The following is a 25,512-nucleotide window of genomic DNA, read 5'->3' as shown; positions in this document are numbered from 1 at the left end:
CATTTCCCCCTGTCAGTTACATTTCGTTATTCTCTGTTCCTATCAAATAATTTTTGTAGTGGAAATTGGTTTGACTTTTGCTCAGAAACGCCACAAGGACCACCCCAACAATAGCTTTTCCGAATCACGAAGTCCGATAACTTTTCTGTCATACGAAGTCCGATTTGCATTTCATCCTTACCCTTTTTTCACGGTCATTAACGATTAAAAAAACCTTTTCATTCACCACTTATTTCCCACATTTTCAACCTTTTCTTTTCTTTTCTTCTCTTTTTCTTTTTTATTAACCACTACAACTGGCTTCCGCGACAGGACGCAATTTTCGGATGTGTCGTTTTTGAGCAAATTTGAAACTTTAATTTGTATTTTTTCCCAACAGAGAATAACCAAAAATCCTGAAGTTTAAATGGTAACTAAAAGACAAACTTTATTGTGCCTAAGCAAATGATTATACAACAACATTGTAAAGAATTTTTGTAACTAATTCAATCTGTTTTTCTTTTCATGGCATGTATTGTTGCAAAACTGTTATTTTGAGACCTTTTGGTGATTATCCGTTGGAGATGTATTAAGAAAATCCATATTTTGACGAATACGGTTTACGCAGAAGTGATTGACCAGCCGCTGCAGGACAGAAAATTTAGGTGAGTCACACAATTATGTTTCATTCAAGCATTCAATAGCCAACTGCTGAATCCATTTTTCCCTTTCCACACATCCTGTAGTTTTCTTCTAGATTTTTCCAAAATTATCTATCTCCATTATAGTATTGTTGTAGCATATGAAGATCGTGAATTTGACCGCCAAACAGTCATTTGTTACGAAAACTTTTGTCCTTCTTGCTGCATCTGTCTCAACCATTGTTTGCAATAGAGCAGTCTTTTACATTGACGAGAAAATATTTCAACCTAAATTTGAGTCAAATCTTTATTAATCAGACTTATATTATTCCCTTTTTGATTTACGATTATACATTCTATTACAATGGAACGCGGTGAGGTAGAGATAGTTTCGACAGATGAGTTAAGTGAAGTAGATTCATCGTTCAACCAACAAGAAAGTCCGCGTTTCCCTCCATGGACGAGTTCACAGATCAATGCAATGATTTTGCCTCAAACTCGCAACATTTGTGATAATACACAGATGGCGACTTTAAATGACGAAATGTGGAATGGACGCGAGACTAGACCGTCAGCGCCATTGTTAACATCAATGTCAGAACCGAATATGAGACAAATTCAGCAATGTGACACAAATCGGACACAGGAAACTGACAAACTGGACCGACTATTAGAGTTATTTGCAGACATGAAACGAGACGTTAGTCAGAAAATTGACATATTAAACCATACTATGACCGAAAATTTTGAACGAACGACAAAACAGATGACAGAATTAAATAACACCACTCAACAGCTCAGCCAGCGATTTGAAACATTGTCCGACCGAGTCACTAAACAGGAAGAAACTTTGGTTACATTCACACATGAAACAAAAACCAATATCACCCGATGTGAGAATCAGTTAACTCAAATAGTTAATGTGCAGCAGGAAGTGAACACCCGTATGGAAGAGTTAGCTCAGGCCCACACTTCAGCTAGCTCCACCCAAGAAAAGCTGACTGAAGAAGTGGGAAATATTACCCAACAGCTCACAATGGCAGTTCTTGAACAAACCCACCTCAAAGAAAAGATAGAAAAGTTAGAAGACCGAGCGGACCGAGCGTCACTAAACAACGACACCAACATGGCCGAGAGAATTGTACATGAATGTAAATTGTGTGACGACTATCTGGACAAAAAACTCGAAACAATTACACAGGACATACTTTCAAAAACAAAGACACATGTTAAAGACGAGACAAAACACATGGAAGACGAAGTGACAAAATTACGATACAATGTTGTGCCGTGTTTGGCGATTGGTGCAAACGCATCGTCAGGAACGACAAAACAGCTAAAACCACGGCTAATGACACAGACAGAACACCTATTGTGGAATCGCCTATTTCAAGTCAAAATTACAATGTGCCGCTTTCTTTTCCACCAAACGAGCAATTTTACGCTACAACACATAGAGTAGCAAGTGACACAAACCTCGTCAATAGAGTTATGCCAACCGGCATGGCCGATGACACGTTAGTAAGGCATGGGTATTTCCAGACATTTTCCAGTGAGGTCAAGCACGAAGTCCACCCTATTGTGTTTATTAGATCATTTGACGGTGTTTTTCCACGTAGTTGGTCAGAAGGCGATAAAATCAGGTGCGTCATCTATCTCATGAGAGGACGAGCAGCTAAGTGGAGTGCCGCTATGAAGCGGCGGTGCCTTACGTTTGAACAGTTCGAACAAGCCTTCTTGGACGAATTCTGGTCCGAGAATGAGCAACAGAGTCTAAGGAGAGAAGTGTGTAACCCCGAGACCTATGACCCTAAAAAAGGGACATTAAGACAATACTTTGAGAGGTACCTAGACAAGACACTGTACTGGTCCAAACCAGCCGACTTGCCAGCGATAATTGACACTTTAAAGAGCCACTTACCCTTTCCATACCGAGACAGATTAATAGGAGTACCGGAGAACGACGTTAAGACTTTCTTAAACTTCTTAGATCAAATGGACGTAGTTTACAGAGGCGATTCACGTCATTCAAATTTTACTCATATTAGTAACCAAAATCAGCACCCACCCCAAAGGAACCGTAGTGACGGCGGTTGGTGGAACCATCCGTCCGCGCCGCGACACAATACGATGCCTGCGCGCGAAACACATTCAAATAGAAACGTGTATGACGGTAGGAACAACCGCAGAAATTCGTGGAATAATAATAACAACAATAATCATCACCCATACCAAAATGGTAACTACAAGCAAAATGAAAATCATAGACAGTACAACAACAACAGCAATAAGAGACGTGAGAATAACCGGTACAACCCGGGCTACTTTGACAGGAACATGCCATATAACAGACATAATTATCAAAAAATGGTTCAAATGGCTCTGAGCACCATGGGACTCAACATCTTAGGTCATAAGTCCCCTAGAACTTAGAACTACTTAAACCTAACTAACCTAAGGACATCACACACACCCATGCCCGAGGCAGGATTCGAACCTGCGACCGTAGCAGTCCCGCGGTTCCGGACAGTGTTGCCAACTCTAAAAAACCCGAGTCGCTAGATTCAATATCAAAAGTCGCTAGAAAGTCGCTAAAACTGATTTTACTAGGGGTGTACTGAAAATTTCGTGCTGTGAATAATGCAATAAGCCAGAGGGGGGGAGGGGGGGGTTAGTAAAATATTAATAAAACTTGTCTCATACGTAATTGCTATATTGTCTTAATTAAATGACGCATCACTTGCAACAACATACATATAAAATACGCTAACGTTTAATTAAACATGTTATCATAATTGATGCAACACATAAAATGTTGTTTCAATCACAGTAGTCAAATATACCAGAAATATACAACTATATTTGTAACAAAAGAAAGCAAGAACTCAAATTAGGTTACAAAATATATACTTACCGGTATGTGAGCTATTCATCGTCGTCACCCAGGAGATCGAATAACTCTTCTGTTTCGTGCCCTGACAGAACTGTAGTTGATGAAGAGGGTTGAACGTCGCTCAAGAGATGATGTTGCAGATCAACTGGTCTTGTCGCAAAAGAGTAACTTTTGTTCGTTCCAATAAGCTCCAGTACGTCTGACAGTATGTCATAAGATGCATCATCTTTATTTTGTGTCTTCAGCTGGTCTCTCAATATTATAAAAGGATTACTTGTCTTTAACGTTAATCTGTCACGTTGTTTAGTTTTTATAATGTTCATAGAACTGGATATTCTTTCCACTTCTGCATTTGAATGCGGTAGGCATAAAACAGTCATTGCTAGCTGTGAAATCAACGAAAAAGGATTCTCCCCTGCGGAATTTTTATGCTGCAAAACCTCGCTCCAAAATCGAACAGTGTTAGTAGTGTTATTCCACCTATTATGCCATTCTTGCAGCATACTGTCTATGAAATCGCCACTAAAACCCAATTCTTTGGCTACACCCGATACAGCATTATTTTTATTCACTTTTAGTGTTTCTTCAATATTCAGCATTGACATTTTTTTCAGGATCGTAACGTTACTTGGCAGTCTTTGTTGAATTTCTTTTATGAGTTTCAGACTAAACTGAATGCATCTCTTCTTCAAATAAACTTTATTTTCTTCAGACAAACTTGACTCAGACAATTCCTGTTCAAACATAAAGCCAAGGTTCGGATTTGCATACATACATTCGCTTGGACCTGGTGTTTTCAACAAATCAACAGTTGGAAAAACTATGTTTTGTCCAAGTGACTGCATGAGAAATACAAGTGTATCTAGTAATTTAGTGGGGTCATTGTCTTCTCCTTCAAAAGCTTTTATTGCTATTTGTACGTCTTTTAAAGCATGTCTGAGGTAAAACATGTAAAGATAATTTGAGTCGTCACAATACGACTTGTACAAAAGATCGGCGCTTCCCGCGCCCGGGTTCAATTCCCGGCGGGGTCAGGGATTTTCTCTGCCTCGTGATGACTGGGTGTTGTGTGATGTCCTTAGGTTAGTTAGGTTTAAGTATTTGTAAGTTCTAGGGGACTGATGACCATAGATGTTAAGTCCCATAGTGCTCAGAGCCCTTTGAACCATTTTGAACAAAAGATCGGCAGTGTAACAATTGTCTTGAACAATGGCAAGTGAAAAATGTAGCTTTAGTTCTTCCCACTGCTCCAGAATTCTTCGTATTGCTGGTTCAAGTGAAAGCCAAAGTGTTGCACAGACCTTCAAAATTTTTAGTGGGTGTTTTCCACAATTTATTGTCTCATAAACCTTTTTATATTCCTCTTGTCTTTTGGGTGAAATGGAGAACCAATTGTAGGTTTTCTGTACAAAAAACTCTATGTTTCTAGGTATGGTATTCACTGAGGCGTGTGAAACTGCAAGCTGAAGAGAGTGTCAAATGCAATGGATCAATACCAAATGCTTCAAACCATATTCTCTCTTGAGTTGTTCGAAAAGCCCATTGTTCATTCCAACCATTGCAGAAGCATTATCTGTGCCAATTCCTACCATATTAGCGATTGGAAGTTTGAGATCTTTCAAAGAATTCACAAGAACAGCAGCCAGATTTCTTGCATCTGCAGTTTCTACTACAGTGAATTTGAGAAATGCTGATCTAATGCTTTGGTTGTTTACACTATAGTACCATATAACGATACCTAGCATTTTAGATATTGATACATCTGTGGATTCATCTATTAGTACACTGTATTTTTGGTTACCTATATCTTCAACCAATGATTGTGTACAATATGGAGCCAAAACTTCAGTTATAATATTAGTGCACTTTGTACGATGTAATTGCATGTTTTTAGCGCCCTCATCACCGGAAAACACCTTATTGCACAGTATTCCTAAATGATCTAAGGTTAATATAGAACAATGTTCAGCAATAAATAAAGAAAGGGTGTCTTCCGCTCTGCTTGCTATTCTAACTGTAGTTTTCGGAACAATTTTCAAAGGTAAGGTGGTTTGTATTTTTTTAATCAATTTTTTGTTTATGCTTAATAGTTTTCGAATGGTTTCTAATATCATACAATTTAGCATAAAACTCTGTTGCACATACTTGACATCTTGCCTTGAATAAATCTCCAACGACTGGTTTCAGCCACCCATTGAAATCAGGTTCTGCTTCCCACGCATCCCGATATTTCTGAGCGTACTTCTTCTTCTTCTGCGGTAAATCCATAATGTAAGCCACCACAACATAAGTTTCCCAATTTATAATCACTGAAAATACATTAAAACGCAGGCGAACTAGAGGTCATGAAACAATCTACTCACTCGGTAACTCGATATCAGTCCTATTGTTCATTGTTTAAAACGTAATAATGTCTGAGATACCCCCACCGAATTGTTCTTGCGTTACTCCAAAAGTCGCCAAATAAGTCGCTAAATAATTTTTGTCGCTAAAAAGTTTTTTTTGTCGCTAAGACGAAGGCAAAAGTCGCCATTTCTAGCGACAAAGTCGCTAAATTGGCAACACTGGTTCCGGACTGCAGCGCCAGAGACATAATTATCACCAAAACAATAACAATCACAACAATCACCGACAGAATATGCAGAACACACAAAATTCACGCATGACAAATCATAACCCTCCACGGAATCCGCCGCCGTTCCCCAGTACAGTCATGCACTTCCCGCCACGAAGTAGCAATAACAATTGCGGCGCGCCATCAGCTGACGCGTGGGCGCCAACCGGCCGGAATGTAAACATAGTGGAGCTGGTCAATGAACCCGGCCAAACACAGCAGACGACGGAAAACAGTCGACGACCGAGCTCGTGCTCGTGCTTCGGTCGTGAGGTGTTGTAAACATACCTACATTACCTGTACAGAATTGCCACGTGGTTAGTGCCACAGGTACTAAGTCTAAGAACATACGCATGCAAGCTCTTGTTAACTTCACATTTTCCAATACACAGTTCAAGTGTAATTTTCTGATAATAGACAAGCTTATCGGACACTGCATCCTAGGGATGGATTTCTTGAATGAACACAAAGCAATCATTGATTTAAGTAATGGCATATGTCAATTATCTGTAGGAGATCAACTAATTAATGTTGAACTTAACAAGACGATTGAACCACGACAAAAACATTACGAAGTAAGTCAATTTCAATTGGTATATCCTACCATAGTTAGTGTATGTAATTTAATACTTGAAGATTCAGACTATCAGGAGACTGAGCAGGATTTATTGTATCACAAATGTGTCGAATCTGACTATTTAACGAAACAACAGCAAGAAGAATTGTACGAATTATTATGTGATTATGCACAAGTTTTCAGGGAGAGGGCTGGTGTAATCAGAGGTTATAGCTACAAAATGGATGTTAAGCCACATAAGACTTATTGTAGGACACATTATAATATTCCATGGGCGAAGAAACCTGCAGTTTTACGTGAAATCGAGCGAATGTTGACCTGGGGTGTCATAGAAAAATCACATTCCCCTTATTGCAGTCCTATCCTGGCGTTAGGCAAGCAAGATGGCAATGTCAGATTGGTGCTAGACGCACGTGAAATCAACAGAATTATTATACCAGTTTTAAGAAGACCCGTCAACTTGAACGAACAGTTGCTAAAATTTTATAATGTACAATACCTAACTAATATTGACCTCCGCTTATCGTACTGGCAGGTGTCCCTTCACAATGGCAGTCGTAAATACACTGCTTTCCTTTGTGAAGGACGCAGTTATCAGTTTTGTGTGTTGCCTTTTGGTTTGCGCGTAAGCGCGGGCGTGTTCATTGAGCCGCTTGACGCCGTTTTCGGCCTCGTGTTTGTTGTCACGCGTCACGGCGTACGTCGATGACATTGTCGTGGCAACAAATACGTTGGAGGAACATATTAATCTGTCACAGCAAATTTTATTTAAATTTTCACAAGCTGGAGTCACAGTAAATCTTTCGTAGTCCAAAATAGGAAGGCGTGATATCAAGTTTTTAGGCCATATTGTCTCGCCGGAAGGCATTCGTCCCGATTCTAAGAAGATTGATGCTATTCGTAATTTCCCTCCTCCACAAAACCGCAAACAGTTGAAAGCATTCTTAGGATTATCTTCTTTCTTTCGGAAGTTTGTTTCACAACAGCTTCTGAACAGCTCTCACCTGCTAACTTTACTGAAAAAGAACGCAATTTGGAGATGGACAGAGTTTTGCCAAGCTGATTTTCAGGCTATTAAAGATGCATTGGTGAACGCGCCCCTCCTCTGCCACCCTGACATGACGTCAGATTTTTGCCTAGCCATGGATTCGTCATCATACGGCCTTGGAGCTTTTCTATTTCAAGTTCAATCCGAATCAAGACAATCTGTCATCAAACCGATATGTTTTGCGAGCCGCACGCTCACTGAGTGCGAGAGGTCGTACTCGGTGACAGAGCGGGAGGCTCTTGCCATTATTTAGACATTCCGTAAGTTTCGCTACTTTCTTTGGGGTAAACATACTCGCATATACACAGACCATCAAGCCCTTTCTTTCTTGCTATCATGCAAATAGCTTCATTCACGGCTCACCTGGTGGTGCCTTTCACTCCAAGAATACAGCTTCGAAATTATTTACATTAAAGGTAAATCAAACGTAGTAGGCGATGCCCTGTCCCGTTTGCCCCAAGGCATACAGGATTTTTCGGAACTTTCCGAGGAAACGTCAGACTTTAACATCTTACTTATGTACGATGGTACATACGCCCCAAACTACCGCAATATGTGCAAGAACTTTGCTTCACTTCAGGACAGCGACCCCAGGTGGTCAAACATCAAAATGAAATTACGTACAGATCCTTCTTCACACTTGCAAAAATATTACACAATACACAAAAATGCACTTTTTCATAAGCGTACCCCAGACTCGCACCATTGGTGTGTTTGTCTACCCGACACACATGTTGACGATTTTATTCTGTTCACACACAAAACTTGTAGACACTATGGAGTCACCAAATGCACTGATAAAATAGTACAGTATTGTTATTTTCCCAATCTGCGAGGGGAGTTCGTAAATGTATCATCTGCCAAAAAGCAAAATTTTCCAACCTATCATCTTTGAATGAATTACATCCTATTGTACCAACCCGACCTTTGGAGTTAGTATCATTAGATATCGCCGGACCTTATCCCAGAGCTCGTGGATGTGTGGAATACGTCGTTGCTGTACTTGATGTCTTCTCAAAATACTTAAAATTGTATGCTATCCATACTGTCAACGCATCTGCTATTGCTAGACGTTTGACTAACAGCTACTTTACAAGGTTTGGCAAACCCCACAGCATTATCACGGATAACGCACCCTATTTTACGGGAAGAAAATGGAAATCTTTTGTTGCCACACATAACATCAAACATATTCTTACATCAGCATTTCATCCGGAAGGCAACCCCGTAGAAAGGATTGTTAAAGAGTTTGGTCAATTCATGAGAATACATTCACCTCGCAAACACACAAAGTGGATCGAATTTTTAGCATCCTTTGAGCAGATAGTAAACAATTTGCCTCATACCTCAACAGGATACCCACCACAGGAATTATTATTAAACAAACCTGAACAGAACAAGTGGGCTATGCCCATTCCAAAGCTAACCGCATCCACAACACATACACCTTTGGAAGAGAAAGTAAGACAGGCATACACTACGTTGTGGAATAAAGCCATGATCAGGAAAGAGAAGTATGAGAAACATGTTACAAATACACAGACCTATCAGGTTGATTACCTTGTTCATTTGCGTTCACATCCCAAGTCTACAAAATTAAAACAACTGAACAGAAAATGGCAGGTCCTTTCAGAATAGTAAGCATACCTCACCCAGATTGTTACTCCCTAGAATACCCGTTATCTCACAAGCCGAGGGGGCTGCATCCCCACAGACATTTGAAACCCTTTGTGCGCTAAAACAACATAATATAATGACAGCTAATTTGAACATGAGCAAGTCGCTGTGAAAACGAGATCATAAATATTTGTACTGAATACACGAACATTAAGTTATACAGCCTAAGAACACAAACGTTAATTTATGGAAATTATATACTGCAGTTACACTTGTACACATAATTATGAAGAGAATGTAAACCCAGGTCAGTACACTTACTGAATGAGAAAAGATATTCATATAGGAAAGAGACCTACACAGGTTACATTTGTTGTTAATTGTAAATTATAAGGTGAATCAACAATTAGTTATTTCAAGGCACTCTAATGACAGGAGATAATAGCTATTGAGATCAGTAATGACACAGGTATGTGGCAGAATGAATGAGGATGTAAGAATGAATGATCAGTACGAATGAGTTAATATTTAAGTTAATATAGAAGGTAAGTTATTGTGAAATAGTTGATGGAGACAAGAGATTATTTGAGGAAAATATTATTGGAGTTTTATGAGAATGGAAGTGCCAAATGGCCCCACGTATGTGATATATTACATCTACATCTACATCTATACTCCGCGAGCCACCTTACGGTGTGTGGCGGAGGGTACTTATTGTACCACTATCTGATCCCCCCTTCCCTGTTCCATTCACGAATTGTGCGTGGGAAGAACGACTGCTTGTATGTCTCCGTATTTGCTCTAATTTCTCGGATCTTTTCGTTGTGATCATTACGCGAGATATATGTGGGCGGTAGTAATATGTTGCCCATCTCTTCCCGGAATGTGCTCTCTCGTAATTTCGATAATAAACCTCTCCGTATTGCGTAACGCCTTTCTTGAAGTGTCCGCCACTGGAGCTTGTTCAGCATCTCCGTAACGCTCTCGCGCTGACTAAATGTCCCCATGACGAATCGCGCTGCTTTTCGCTGGATCATGTCTATCTCTTCTATTAATCCAACCTGGTAAGGGTCCCATACTGATGAGCAATACTCAAGAATCGGACGAACAAGCGTTTTGTAAGCTACTTCTTTCGTCGATGAGTCACATTTTCTTAGAATTCTTCCTATGAATCTCAACCTGGCGCCTGCTTTTCCCACTATTTGTTTTATGTGATCATTCCACTTCAGATCGCTCCGGATAGTAACTCCTAAGTATTTTACGGTCGTTACCGCTTCCAATGATTTACCACCTATGGCATAATCGTACTGGAATGGATTTCTGCCCCTATGTATGCGCATTATATTACATTTATCTACGTTTAGGGAAAGCTGCCAGCTATCGCACCATGCATTAATCCTCTGCAGGTCTTCCTGGAGTACGTACGAGTCTTCTGATGTTGCTACTTTCTTGTAGACAACCGTGTCATCTGCAAATAGCCTCACGGAGCTACCGATGTTGTCAACTAAGTCATTTATGTATATTGTAAACAATAAAGGTCCTATCACGCTTCCTTGCGGTACTCCCGAAATTACCTCTACATCTGCAGATTTTGAACCGTTAAGAATGACATGTTGTGTTCTTTCTTCTAGGAAATCCTGAATCCAATCACAAACCTGGTCCGATATTCCGTAAGCTCGTATTTTTTGATGTTTGATGAGGAATATGTTTAATGTATAAGGATATATATATTATGGTGAATATGTGAGTAAAGAATGAGTGAGAATGTTTTGGTAAAATTGTGCTACATAGAGAAGTGAGTAAACAGTCTACATCTGTAAGATTACATAAGAATTTCAGTTTGAAAGAAAACATTTGTGATGAGTTAGAACATGTGAGTACAAGACGTTAAATGTGAATCTATTTTCAGTGCTCTTGAAAATGAACGAATGCAAGAAAAGCAGAGTGAACATAATAATGACATAAGGTAATGAAGCGTACAGGGTGCAGCCAACTGCAGGTGGTGGCTCATGTCGGTACCACTGACGTGTGTCGCTTTGGATCGCAGCACATTCTTTCTGGTTTCGGGCAGCTAGCAGAACTGGTAAAGACTGCTAGTCTTGCTTCCGAGATTAAGGCGGAGCTCACCATCTGCAGCATCGTCGATAGAACCGACTGTGGTCCTTTGGTGCAAAACCGAGTGGAGGGTCTGAATCAGAGGCTCAGGCTGTTCTGTGACCGTGTAGGCTGTTGTAGAAACGATTGGTATTGTAGTTGTAAATTGTCGTAGCTGTGTCGGGAAAGAACCAGAGCTCCAAGCCGTAATAGAAAGCACTGAAGCTCAAATAGTTGTAGGTACAGAGAGCTGGCTAAAGGCGGAAATAAGTTCAGCCGAAATTTTTTCAAACGATTTAACAGTGTTCAGAAAGGATAGATTAAATATAGTTGGAGGTGAAGTATTTATTGCTGTCAGAGGTAGTTTGCCTTGTAGCGAAATTGAAGTAGATAGTTTGTGTGAAATAGTATGGGTAGAGGTTATACCTGACAATCGGACTAAACTATTAATTGGATCATTTTACCGACCCTCCGACTCAGAAGATATAGTTGCTGAACAGTTCAAAGAAAACTTGAGTCTCATTTCAAACAAGTACCCCGCTCATACAATTATAGTCGGTGGTGACTTCAATCTACCCTCGATATGCGTGGAAAAATTATACGTTTAAATCCGGCGGCAGGCATAAAAAGTCATCCGAAATTGTACTGAATGCTTTCTCAGTAAATTATTTTGAACAATTAGTTCATGGGCCCACTCTAAGCGTAAATGGTTGACCTTTTAGCAACAAATAATCCTGGATAAATAGTGAGTATTGTGACGAATACAGGGATTAGGGACCACAAGGCAGTTGCTGCTAGGCTGAATACCGTAATATCTTCACCCATCAAAAAGATACGCAAAGTATATCTATTTTTAAAAAAGCTGATAAAAATGCTCTTAACGCCTTATTAAGAGATAGTCTTCACTCCTTCCGATCTGATCATGTAAGTGAAGAAAAGTTGTGGAATGTTTTCAAAGAGATGGTATCGACAGCAACTGAGAGATATATACCACATAAATTAGTAAATAACGGTACTGATCCCCTATGGTACACAAAACTGGTCAGATAGTTGTTGCAGAAGCAACGAAAAAAGCATGCCAAATTTAAAAGTACGCAAAATCCCTAAGACTGGCAAAGTTTTACAGAAGTTCGAAATATGGCGAGTACTTCAATGCGAGATGCTTTTAATAATTTCCACAACGAAATTCTGTCTCAAAATCTGGCAGAAAACCCAAAAGCCATACATGAAGCACAAGTTGCAAGACGCAATCAATACCTTCACTGCGCGACGACAACGGTGAAGTCACTGATGTCAGTGCCACTAAAGCAGAGTTATTAAACACGTTTTTACGAAACGCCTTCACCAAAGGAGACGAAGTAAATATTCCTCAATTCCGATCAAGAACAACTACCAAGATGAGAAACATAGAAGTAGATATCCTCGATGTAACAAAGCAGCTTAAAACACTCAATAAAGGCAAGGCCTCCGGTGCAGATTGTATACCAGTCAGGTTCCTCTCAGAGTATGCTGATAAAAGAGCTCCATATTTAGAAATTATATACAACCACTCGCCCACAGAAAGATCCATACCTAAAGACAGGAAAATTGATCAAGTCACATCAATACCCAAAAAGCCATGAGCCAAAACATTATGACTACCTGTTTAACATCAAGGTTTACCACCACAGATCCCATGAAAGCCCAACTAATGTACCCCACAGCATAATTTTGCCCTTAACGGCCTGCATTTGTGACGCGAAGCATGTTTGTGCAGTCATTCGTCTGGATGATGACGTGTAAGGATTGAACCATCAACCTTGTGCAACAAGAAATGCGATTCATTCAATAGGTGACATTTTTCTATCGACACATGGTGAAAACTCAGTGATGCTGTGCCCACTGCAATCATAACTGACGTTGTCGTTGTATCAACTCAGGTTCAAATGGCTCTGAGCACTATGGGACTTAACATCTACGGTCATAAGTCCCCTAGAACTTAGAACTACTTAAACCTAACTAACCTAAGGACATCACACAACACCCAGTCATCATGAGGCAGAGAAAATCCCTGACCCCGCCGGGAATCGAACCCGGGAACCCGGGCGTGGGAAGCGAGAACGCTACCGCACGACCTCCGTTGCTTGCAGTTTTGACGCCTAAAAGGGCTCTTTCAAAGAAAGAAAGAGAAAAATGTCTCTCTCTTATACCTCTTAAGTAAAAATTGCCGAGAATGGTCTCTCTAGATCATAATAAGCATCTACAACAAATCGATGGTGACTGGAGAAGCTTCGTATCGTAAAAATAGACGAAAATATTAAGAAACATTCAGAAGTGGATGTACGAGTATTTTGTGGGAACACACTCAACATAAAAGCTTTATTTGGCGAGAGAGAATTCCAAGCCATACCAGAGTTTACACTCTCATGTTTATCCCTTCCACATTCAAATGCTGACTGCAGAAGAGTTTTTAGTAAGATGAATCTTCTAAAAGTAAAAATAAATAGGAATACGCTTGTTACTTGTACAGGCAATGGATGTTTACTTGACAGCCAGTGTGTGCGAGCAGCTGCATATGCAACAAAAAGGAAAAAAAAATCCAACAGAAAATATGCCCAAAAGCATGAAGAAAATGCAGTTGTATTCGCAGCCATCCCCTTCCAGTTCTTCTGTTTCTGTCCCTCCAAAGGAGGAGGATGACGATGATGATGATGATGATGATGATGATGACGATACACTCCATTTCTAATTCTTCTTCCAAGTTACGCAAATAACTAAGTCATTTTTTGTATAATTTATGAACCATATTTAATTTTTATAAATTGTATCCTACTAAAAACTAAAAATCAATAGCATTAAAACGTAGAGAAGTTAAAATGAAATAATCGAACACACTAATGCACTGCAACAATCATAATAGCGCTGTAATTCCATTATTCTTGACGATAGCCAAACAAGTGAGAAAAAGTTTAGAAAATTATTAAAACTACACTTTAAGTTTGTTAGAAGTCTCTAAGTGCTTTTATTATGAAGATTATAGGATAGGTAATTTGCGCTCCATTTTAAGTAGAAGTCTTTTTTTGACACATCTCATGATTTCTAGAGTCATATCTCCTGAACTACTTACTGTGCAATGACATTATGTAGCAAGTGCATTCTGTAATATATGTAGATACTATATGCAAAATGTGTTGCGAATGGCGTAAATAGTAAAGAAGTGATAACTTAAAACGTCATGCCTGATGTTCAAGTTTTACTGCACACCAATGTAAGCAGAAGGTAGTTTTTAACACGTCTAAGTGTCTAACATGTGCATTCAGAACCCTCATGAAGTGTTTAGTTGAGTAACAACAATTAATCAAGGCAACATTACATCATAAGTATGTAAATTAATACCTTTGCATGCTATCAGTTTAAGGTATCGTATTTACTCGATTTTGCGTGTTTTTCGAAAAAGGAAACATTTCATATGAACGAATTTTGGATTAAGTTTTGTTTACGTTATCTTACACTGTAAGTTACGTGATTATTTCAGTAAAGTACAGCTTGTGTTGTACATCTATTCTCTTGTAAGTAAAACAAGTGAAAAGTTCGGAAATAAGTGAAGCGTTAATACAATGCAGGCTCAGTTCTTTGTTTACTTTTGTGTCATTACATAAACAATACCGATTTAATCATTTCATTTCTCTGGAAGTTTTGAATGTCAATTGAGTAGTCTAGGAAGTTATTCTTGTTTAATTTAGACTAATGATAAAAAATGTTTGCCATTAGTGACAAGTGTATGACTTGCCATACGATTGTTAGTATTGAGGTGTGATATGACGGTTGGTGTAGTTTCTTCCACGTTCGTGACTGTAGCGGTGTAGGAATTTGGTTGTGCAGTTTTTCCTGTAGAAATAGGAAAATAGTAGAACAGGAGGAGAAGACTGCTGCCCTTCAGGCTGAATTAGATAAGGCAAAACAAGATCTGGAAACGTTAAGGGTGGAGAAGAGAAAAGAGAGGTGGGAAGTCACAACAAGTTGTAGAAAAAATAGGAATAGGACTTTCTCAGACAATGTTGTTGTCAGTGTGGAAAACAGGACTGATCTGTTGCCACAGTTGGAAACTGATGAGCCACAGGTAGATGTAGAAGCAGAAAGGACACAACAAACTTTCAAAAATTGTTTGAGAAGTAAAAATTCAGAAAAAGTTGTGAAGAAGAAGAAAGTTTTGTGGTTAGCTAGTTCACGTGGTAGAGGTGTTGGGCAGCTGTGGCAGGATGAACTAGGGTCTGGTTACCGGGTCACAAGTTTTTTTTTTTTTTAACTTAGTGCAAGTCTTGGTCAGGTGATAGAGAACGTAGCTTCACTTTGCAAAGACTTCAAAAAGAAATACACCAAGGTAATTGTGGAAGGGGGGGGGGAGGCAACAGCATAGACAGGGATCCTAATTATTCAACTAATGGTGACATGGTAAAGATAGCTTTAGCAATGAGACAACTGGTGTTGGGCTAGTATCTGTTTGTACCTGTCCTGAGGCACCATGACGAGTCTCATTTAACTCTTCTGTTAGTAGAGTTAATTTAGAGATGGAACAGCTTCTTGGATCAGGCATGGAGTATCATATTGGTGTGATTCCTGTTGACTCTGTCAGTAGGTGGGACTGTACTATACTATGTCTAATAGTAAATCACTTAATGGGGGGCACTATTTCAAATGGTAAAGTACCAGTGGTTACAACGACAAAACAGCAGTTTTTAAGGGTAGGGAGAGCAAAACAAAAGGTATTGAGAGACAGGTTGAAAATTACATCCACATTGATAAAACAGGCAGCAAGAAAGCTAATTTTAATGTACACAATTCAAACAGACAACCTCTGATTGGAACTGGAGGTATTCAAATATTGACAGAAAAATTTGCCTCATTCAGCTGTAATTCAGCCAGTGCACAAAATCAGTTATCCTTGTTGCAACAGAATATCCAAGGACTAAGGGGTAAGCTTAACGAGTTGCTTATTTGTGTAGAAGAACTAGAGTTGAGAAAACAAGTTGATACAATCTGCCTCTGGTATATATATGTTAAATGTTACAGGGTTCTAGTTAGCTCCTTACTTCCATAGAGAAAATACGGAGAAAGGAGGAGTTGTCACATTTGTCAGAAACTGTTTTGATTTCAAGAATATTGCTGCACTCAGAGTAGCACTTAGAAGCCTGTGCAAAAGAATTAGTATTTCATAATAACTCCTTTAGAGTAACTTCAGGGAACTTTAACCTTTTCATAAAAAATCTCGAAGCTCTGTTGTCCTATCTAACAGTAAAAAACAAAGAAATAGTGCTTGCTGGAGGTTTTAATGTGGATTTATTGAAAAGCTCTGTCACTGAACAATTATTGCAATCAATAACACTGTCATTCAATTTAATTCCTACTGTGCACTTCGCATGTGAACGCTCTGAGATTGTTATTGATAATATCTTTGAAGGCAGATCTAAGTCATATCACAAAACCAATAGTAAATGGGCTATCCAATCATTATATGCAGCATCTTGTGTCAAATATTGAAATGTGCAAGGATACAAAAATCTATTAAATATGAGTACAGGAGGTTAATAAATCAGTCAAAAACTGAGAAGTTTAGGAGATTGCTCAAAGACAAGAACTGGTTAGATATTTACATTACTTCTAACTCAAATGGGAAATACAGGGTATGGCACAACTGACTAAGCAGTTTTAAGAAGCAGTAAAAAGTAAATCTAGATATGTAGGTAATTTTTTTTTATTTTTTAAATTAGTACAATATACCATTTTATATTCATTTAGTTTTGAAAATAATCTCCTCAAGATGGCGGCTTTTAGCATCAGTACATTGTTGTAGACGATTCCTAAAGTTTCGAGCAGCTCTTGCACACATATCGCAGGGTATGTCATTCACTTCATCAATAAACTGCTCTTTTATCGCTGGTAGGGTGCGAAGGCGGCTTTTGAAAACTTTTTCCTTCAGATATCCCCAAGGAAAGTAGTCACAAATGCTGAAATCTGGTGACCGTACAGACTACCTGACATCACCCCTCAAAGAGACGAGGCGTCCCGGAAACATTTATCTCAAAACATCAAGTGAAATTCGAGCTGTGTGTGCAATAGCTTCATCCTGTTGGAACCACAAGTCCCTCAGTCCCTGTTCTTCAACGATCTCGTCCAGTCTGTGTTGCAGACAATTTTGCAACATTGAAACATAATGTGTGGAATTCACTGTCACAGCCACTCCTCCCTCCTCAAAAAAGTAAGGGCCTACCACGACAAATTGTGATATAGCACACCACATTGTCACTTTAGGAGAATGTTGCGGTCTTTCATGAATAATACGGAGTTTATTTTCAGCCCAGTAGCGAAATAATTTTGGTAAGCATTTTTGGAATACAGTGATCAATAGATTATTATATTTTCACTAAGGTTCAGTCTTGATCACAACACTTATGTCTCAATAACATAGGTGACCGGTTTCGGTTATATTTATATAACCACCTTCAGATCCATGGCTTTTTTGGAGGATGATAGACGGAGCTCTCCTCAGCTCCTCACCTCTCCTCAGTTGACTTCGTAGCAGCTGAGGAGAGCTCCGCTTACCATCCTCCAAGGAAGTCATGGGTCTGAAGATGGTTGTATAAATATAACCGAAATCGGTCACCCAGTAGCGAAAGTTTTGCTTATTCACGAACCCACTAAGATGAAAATGTGCCTCGTCACTACTGAAGGAAGCTGTATTCAGAGGGATCTGAGCAAGCATTTGCTCACACAGATTTTGACAGTTGGCGTAGTCTGCTGGGCGTAATTCTTGAGCAATCATGATTTTGAAAGGATTGAGCTTCAAATCGCATGGCAGAATCATTCTCAAACTTCTGTCTGAAATCCACAATCCAACACCATGTTGCAGAGCAGAACTTTGAGGCGATTGTTGAACTGCTGCACATTTTCTGGCGTTCTGGTGGATCTGTATCGGCCATGTGTATATATTCTTAGTGTGCTACCAGTTTCCTCCAACTGTCGAACCCAGAACCGAAATGTGTTTGCATTAGGAACGGAATTGTTGCGTGTAATGTTGAACTGTCACCGAAAAGCTCGTTGTGTAGCGATCACGGATCTGATGTTTCATAATAAGCGCGAACGGCAAAACCACGATGTGCACCGGTCCAGACCATGTTGGTTACTGAAATGGGGTCAACGACTGAACAAAGGCAGACCACATGCATCTGCCTACCCCCACCACAGCCTCAGTGGTAATCGATAGAAACTTCTTAGTCGGTTCTGACGCATCCTGTACAAAGCATTCATTAATAAAGTTACTTCCTCTTTTGAAAATTTTTCCCCCTAAAGGTAACTCTAATCAAGCAGAAATCTAAAAATACTATGGATTACACAAGGAATAAAGATATTTAGTGGGTCTAAAAGGAGATTCATATACTGTCTAGGAACATCTCTGATGTTAGCATTATAATGCATTACAAAAAAATTGCAAACTATTGAGGCAAGTAATCCAAAAATCTAAGCAGCTTTATTATGAGAAAAAGATATTTACATCAGGCAACAAAATAAAAACTGTATGGGATATAGTGAAGTCAGAGACAGGTGGAGCCAAAAGGGAAGAGAAACGGATAACTCTAAACATAAATGAGACATTGGTAACAAGTGCATATGATGTTGCAAAACTGTTAAACAAATACTTTGTTTCTGTTACTGACAGCTTGGGGTTATCAGGTTCAGTAAAAGGGAAATGACACTTATATTTCGTAGAGAAGTAACATCCATCATCAAATCCTTAAAATTAAGTATTCTAGAGGTTATGATAATATATCAACAAAGTTAATCAAAGAGTGGTCATGCGAGATGAGTTCTGCCTCAAGTCATTTGTGTAATCAATCGCTTATAAGTGGAACATTTCCAGAAATATGCTGAAGTTAAGCCTCTTTACTAGACAGGGATAAAGAGTTACCATCAAACTATCAACCAATTTCACTTTTGCCAGCTTTATCAAAAATATTTGAAAACACTGTGTTCAATCATATGCTTAAGCATCTGACTGAAAATACTATATTGTTCAAGTCACAGTTTGGGTTTCTTAAGGGGAAGAGCAGTTGAACGGAATGGACAGTGTCATGAAAGGAGGATATAAGATGAACATCAACAAAAGCAAAACGAGGATAATGGAATGTAGTCGAATTAAGTCTGGTGATGCTGAGGGAATTAGATTAGGAAATGAGACACTTAAAGTAGTAAAGGAGTTTTGCTATTTGGGGAGCGAAACAACTGATGATGGTCGAAGTAGAGACGATATAAAACGTAGACTGGCAATGGCAGGGAAAGCGTTTCTGAAGAAGAGAAATTTGTTAACATCGAGTACAGATTTAAGTGTCAGGAAGTCGTTTCTGAAAGTACACTCCTGGAAATTGAAATAAGAACACCGTGAATTCATTGTCCCAGGAAGGGGAAACTTTATTGACACATTCCTGGGGTCAGATACATCACATGATCACACTGACAGAACCACAGGCACATAGACACAGGCAACAGAGCATGCACAATGTCGGCACTAGTACAGTGTATATCCACCTTTCGCAGCAATGCGGGCTGCTATTCTCCCATGGAGACGATCGTAGAGATGCTGGATGTAGTCCTGTGGAACGGCTTGCCATGCCATTTCCACCTGGCGCCTCAGTTGGACCAGCGTTCGTGCTGGACGTGCAGACCGCGTGAGACGACGCTTCATCCAGTCCCAAACATGCTCAATGGGGGGACAGATCCGGAGATCTTGCTGGCCAGGGTAGTTGACTTACACCTTCTAGAGCACGTTGGGTGGCACGGGATACATGCGGACGTGCATTGTCCTGTTGGAACAGCAAGTTCCCTTGCCGGTCTAGGAATGGTAGAACGATGGGTTCGATGACGGTTTGGATGTACCGTGCACTATTCAGTGTCCCCTCGACGATCACCAGTGGTGTACGGCCAGTGTAGGAGATCGCTCCCCACACCATGATGCCGGGTGTTGGCCCTGTGTGCCTCGGTCGTATGCAGTCCTGATTGTGGCGCTCACCTGCACGGCGCCAAACACGCATACGACCATCATTGGCACCAAGGCAGAAGCGACTCTCATCGCTGAAGACGACACGTCTCCATTCGTCCCTCCATTCACGCCTGTCGCGACACCACTGGAGACGGGCTGCACGATGTTGGGGCGTGAGCGGAAGACGGCCTAACGGTGTGCGGGACCGTAGCCCAGCTTCATGGAGACGGTTGCGAATGGTCCTCGCCGATACCCCAGGAGCAACAGTGTCCCTAATTTGCTGGGAAGTGGCGGTGCGGTCCCCTACGGCACTGCGTAGGATCCTACGGTCTTGGCGTGCATCCGTGCGTCGCTGCGGTCCGGTCCCAGGTCGACGGGCGCGTGCACCTTCCGCCGACCACTGGCGACAACATCGATGTACTGTGGAGACCTCACGCCCCACGTGTTGAGCAATTCGGCGGTACGTCCACCCGGCCTCCCGCATGCCCACTATACGCCCTCGCTCAAAGTCCGTCAACTGCACATACGGTTCACGTCCACGCTGTCGCGGCATGCTACCAGTGTTAAAGACTGCGATGGAGCTCCGTATGCCACGGCAAACTGGCTGACACTGACGGCGGCGGTGCACAAATGCTGCGCAGCTAGCGCCATTCGACGGCCAACACCGCGGTTCCTGGTGTGTCCGCTGTGCCGTGCGTGTGATCATTGCTTGTACAGCCCTCTCGCAGTGTCCGGAGCAAGTATGGGGGGTCTGACACACCGGTGTCAATGTGTTCTTTTTTCCATTTCCAGGAGTGTATTTGTATGGAGCGTAGCCATGTATGGAAGTGAAACATCGACGATAAATAGTTTGGACAACAAGAGAATAGAAGCTTTCGAAATGTGGTGCTACAGAAGAATGCTGAAGATTAGATGGGTGGATCACATAACCAATGAGGAGGTACTGAATAGAATTGGGGAGAAGAGGAGTTTGTGGCACAACTTGACTAGAAAAAGGGACCGGTTTGTAGGACATGTTCTGAGGCATCAAGGGATCACAAATTTAGTATTGGAGGGCAGTGTGGAGGGTAAAAATCGTAGAGGGAGACCAAGAGATGAATACACTAAGCAGATTCAGAAGGATGTAGGCTGCAATACGTACTGGGAGATGAAGAAGCTTGCAGAGTATAGAGTAGCATGGAGAGCTGCATCAAACCAGTCTCAGGACTGAAAACCACAACAACAACAACAACAACAACAACAACAACAAAGGTTCTGGTATAGAGAAAGCTATTTACACATACAGTGAGAATGTACTTAATTCATTAGATAACAAATTACATGTTACTGGCATTTTCTGTGACCAGTCAAAAGCCTTTCACTGTGTGAATCACAGTATCCTCTTAAGTAAATCAGAATATTATGGTGTCACTGGCAGTGCTGCGAAATGGTTTGAGTCTTATCTAACTGACAGGAAACAAACGATGTTGTAGCAATATACCTGTGCAGTAAGCAGTCAGTCTTCATGTGATTGGGAGTTAATTACATGCGATGGTCCTCAATGTTCCATCTTGTATCCATTGCTTTTTCTTGTGTGCATTAATGACCTCTCTTCTGTTACATTACCAGATGTTAAGTTTGTTTTGTTTGTAGATGATACAAACATTTCAGTAAGTAGCAAGTCAAGTGCAGATTTAGAAATGACTGGTAATCACTGACATTAATAAATGGTATAAAGCTAATTCCCTGTCATTAAACTTTGAAAAGACTCGCCGCTATATGCAGTTCAGAACCGGTAAGAGATTTCCTTTCAGCATGTGCATAACATACGAAGACATGCAGATCAAAAAAGGTTGACAGTGGCAAATTTCTGGTATTACGGTTCGATAATAAATTCAGTTGGGAAGGACATATGACAGAACTGCTGAAGCGCCTAAACAAGTCTGTATTTTCAGTGAGAATGATGTGAGATGGAGGTGATATAAATGCAAAAAATCTTGCGTACTTTCGCTCTATTACGTCATATGGGATGATACCCTGGGATCACTTGTTGAACTGAGCAAAACTTTTAGCATGCAAAAGTCTGCAATAAGACTCATTTGCAGTGTAAATTCAAGAACATCATGTAGAAAACTATTCAAGGAACTTTGTATTCTAACTACTGCTTCTCAGTATATTTATTCCTTAATGAAATTTGTTGCAAGTAATACATCTCTGTTTCCAACCAACAGCTCAATACATAGTATCAATACCAGGAATAAGAACAATCTACATAAAGACCCAAAATCACTTACCTTGGTTCAGAAAGGGGTCCAATATTGAGGAACACATATTTTCAGTAAATTGACAGCAACCATAAAAAAAACTTGGTATCAGATAAAGCACAGTTTCAACAGAGTTTGAAATACTTCTGCTCTGTAGATGAATATCTTAACAGGACCGTTAGACCAGCTTAAGTAAAAATGTCTGTTAGATTTCAGTTATGACAGCAGTTGGTTAAAACAGTCAAGATTAAGTATTTTATTATAATAAATTTATCAAATGTGCATAACTATGTTTCATTCTGACAGAGTATTAATTCCGTAAATATTAGCAGGTCCAGTTTACTTTAATGTATTCACCTATTCTGACAATCTCCTAACATATTATCAGGGTAGTGAGTATTATATTCACATGTTTTTATGTTTTTTATGTTATACTTTTTGGCTTGTTCCACACTCACTATGATCATCTCATTTTTGGGTCTATGGAACGAAAACTGAATCTAATCTAATCTAATACCTCCCTCAACTAAGTGCCATACAGCGATATAACTTTGCAGGTGCATTCAGTGATATATGTAGATACTATCTATAAAATATGTCGTGAACAGCATTAGCAGTAAAGACGCAAAACATTAAAACATCAAGGCAGATGCTGAAATTTGATCACATGAATAGTGAAAATGTAGTAAGTGATAAACTTATTTCCATCATTTTTTGGGGGCTGTCAGTGAGAAAAATTTTGATAAACATTTGAAGTTATATGTGAAGTGTTATCACTTTCGAGTAAAGGATGAACAAAGCGGCATCAGCTACATGTTTCTAATTGTAATAGTTATCGTGTTAAATTTGCTCTTAATGAGTAGATTATGACAGCATGTTAAATTTTTAAATTCGGTCAATAATTGCGCGAAAATGAACTTTTTGTTACCACTGGAAGCCATTATATAGACCGCCTATAACAAAAAGTCCAAGACAGATGCCTAAAGACAGATTTTATATTGCAGATCGTAGATATGTACTTTCCCTTAACGAAATGTACGATACCTTCGATGGTATTAGACTATGTTCAGTGAGCCAAAACTGGATTCATTCGAAGTGCATCTCAAGTTTCGACGAATCAAACACAAACTGTGCCTGTGGTGTAATTGACTTCCGTTTTCGAATGACGAATTTATCAGAACAAGGTACTTTGCATGAAGAAAACGTAGATTCTACATTATAAAAGGACTCATTGTGTGCAAAACAATACATAAGTAATCTGGAAACACTGACAAATGAACTTAAACAGCAACAAGAAGTGGAAATTGAGCCATTTTTAGGCCTAAAAAAGCTTGCCTGCAAAACAAAACGACAAACGATTCGAGCTGAAGACAACGAACAAATATGATCCGCTAGATAGAAGTGAAGATACGATCAACCAGGGAAAAAGAGAAATGATTTCACGTCTCCAAGAAGTACCTCAAAGAAGCAAGAAAATATTATACATTCGCGATATCTTTCGCCAAGTGAGAAAAATAAGTAAGGTGATGTTTACGTATTTTCAACTAGCCACGGAAGAGGCTTGCCAGACATTATGGCCACTATACAAATCAAACTAAAAGTAACCGGTTTCACCCATCCTGGCACACCTCTACATGAAGTGCTAAAAAACTGTCAAATAACAGTCCAAAAGGTTCCAAATGTGTTATTACGGGGAAAGGAAACGACGTATATAAGAACGAAAGATAAATGCAACTTAGGTTCTAAGAGAATCTTCAGGAAAACTTACACATTGTGATACAATCAGCACTCCATACAGGGATGACCTGATAGAAGCTTCGTGTGTAAACAGAGAAATAGTCAACACAAACAGAAAATTCAGGGAGATACGTAGCATTTTCTCTAATTTTACATTTATTGAAGCAACTAGTTCATGTCTCCGCAATATCCTTTCTTTCAGGAGTGCTAGTTCTGCAAGTTTCGCAGGAGAGCTTCTGTGAAGTTTGGAAGGTAACGAGGTACTGGCAGAGGTAAGGCTGTAAGGACGGGGCGTGAGTCGTGCTTGGATAGCTCAGTTGGTAGAGCACTTGCCCGCGAAAGGCAAAGGTCCCGAGTTCGAGTCTCGGTCCGGCACACAGTTTTAATCTGCCAGGAAGTTTCAATAGTATGATTGCTCAGCAGAGAACACCATGAACATAATACAAGAAGGAAAAATTACTATCATATACAAGGAAGTAGGCTAAAATTAACAGACAAACAACTTGTAAATGCTAGTGCATACTGTACAACAGTTTACCGCAGCAAAAAAAGGTGATAGAAAGTACATCTCTTTTTAGAAGAAAATTAAAGACACATCTAATCAATATTTGCCCTTGCAGTGTTAAAGAACATCTTGAAATAAAAAATTAAATAGTGAGTCGTCATACATTGCTGTGCACAGAAGCATTTCCAATATGTACGGCGACATTTCGTGCCAGAAAGCCGATGCTGCAGTTCTTTACTTTTTCTCTCTTTTTCTTGGCAGTGCTGAGTGAAGATCAAGAAATTACAGAAAAATGAACTATATTGTCATCAGTGCCTTTTATAATGTACTTTTAACGATATTTTTTGTGAAATTCTATTATATATGTATATAATCGTTTTGTAACTAGCAGATGTTTGTAACAGTCAGATTAGAAAAGCAACAATATATTAACTGATATATATCACTGCATTTTCGCTGTGTATATATAAGCTTTATGTAAACATGACGTGTTCAATATAGTTGTAAGAAATGATCCACGGACAAATAATGAACAATATCCTCAAAATCCAATT

General features: G+C 39.7%; 1 non-coding gene across 1 annotated transcript; it reads left to right on the top strand.

Annotated features, from left to right (window-relative positions):
* The first annotated feature begins 24,754 nt into the window (after positions 1 to 24,754).
* Trnas-cga (transfer RNA serine (anticodon CGA)) lies at positions 24,755 to 24,829 on the top strand. Its single transcript has one exon. It is a non-coding gene; the product is annotated as a tRNA-Ser (tRNA).
* Positions 24,830 to 25,512: the final 683 nt, after the last annotated feature.

The sequence above is a fragment of the Schistocerca cancellata genome, chromosome 1 (assembly GCF_023864275.1).
Source record: "Schistocerca cancellata isolate TAMUIC-IGC-003103 chromosome 1, iqSchCanc2.1, whole genome shotgun sequence".
Lineage (NCBI taxonomy): Eukaryota > Metazoa > Arthropoda > Insecta > Orthoptera > Acrididae > Schistocerca > Schistocerca cancellata.
Note: the sequence above shows the minus strand (reverse complement) of the source record. Positions and strands in the feature narration are given on the sequence as shown.